Source organism: Dipodomys ordii, unplaced genomic scaffold (genome assembly GCF_000151885.1).
Source record: "Dipodomys ordii isolate 6190 unplaced genomic scaffold, Dord_2.0 Scaffold120, whole genome shotgun sequence".
Classification (NCBI taxonomy): domain Eukaryota; kingdom Metazoa; phylum Chordata; class Mammalia; order Rodentia; family Heteromyidae; genus Dipodomys; species Dipodomys ordii.
In genome coordinates, this window is record NW_012267336.1 from 63,358 (window position 1) to 64,276 (window position 919).

A 919-nucleotide genomic window follows, 5' to 3' on the forward strand; every position below is an offset into this window, starting at 1 on the left:
AGTTGGTGGCAAGAAGTGGATGGGATGAACTGGATGGCAACAGTGATTGCAAGATAGAACTGATTAGATGGGATAATGGCACTCAAGATTCTGGGGTGATCTCACCGGAAACTTTCTTAGTACTTGTGAACTTCATTTGTCTTCAGGTACGACTGGTATTCAAGATTCCTGAGTGATAGCACCAGAAGCTTTCTTAGTGTGAACTTGTGAACTTCAGGGGTGACTGGTATTCAAGTCCATTGGACTTAAAGCTCAAAGATGCCTGTCAGGCTTAGGTCTCTCATCCTGGTTATGTATCGTTGAGCAGTTACATAAGAGACCATCAGCCTGAGAACCACGTACAACCTAAGGAATTTACCAAGCTCTTGGATGAGAGGTTCTGGTACCAGGATCTGAAGATATAGCCACTGGTTGGGTTTTCTGGAATATGGTCTGTGTCTCTGGATGTATACAACATCCCTATATCGTTCTGTATGAGAACGCATACACACATGAGTTATTCCCTCCTCTACAGGCTTGTCATACTTGCTCATAATCATTAAGGATGATTATTGCATAGTAACCATGGAAGTTAAGTTTATTCTAAGTGGGATATACTACTGATGAATTTCAAGTTGGCGGGAACCTGCTGCCCCCAAAGGGAACAAACTTGATGTCGACTGTGGGTGCGGTGTCAGCAGTAAAGGCTGACCAGCCAATTGTTGGAACATCTCTATGTTCAAATAAGAGGTGGAAATTGGTTCTGGAGTTCATCTGGAGTTACTCTGCAGTGTGAGTAACTGGCAAAAATAAGATTTTAAAGACCTGCTGTCTACACAGCTGTTGATCTTGTTCTTCTCTGCCTAGAAAGAGGCTCTCTTGCAAGACTTAAATCCTGTAAAGAATATCGTGGTCTTTACTGAGTTCTTAGTGTGGTGGA

General features: G+C 42.8%; 1 pseudogene; it reads left to right on the forward strand.

Moving 5' to 3' along the window:
• Positions 1-652: 652 nt before the first annotated feature.
• The window catches only part of LOC105995724, a 5,097-nt pseudogene continuing 4,830 nt past the window's right edge, over positions 653-919 (forward strand).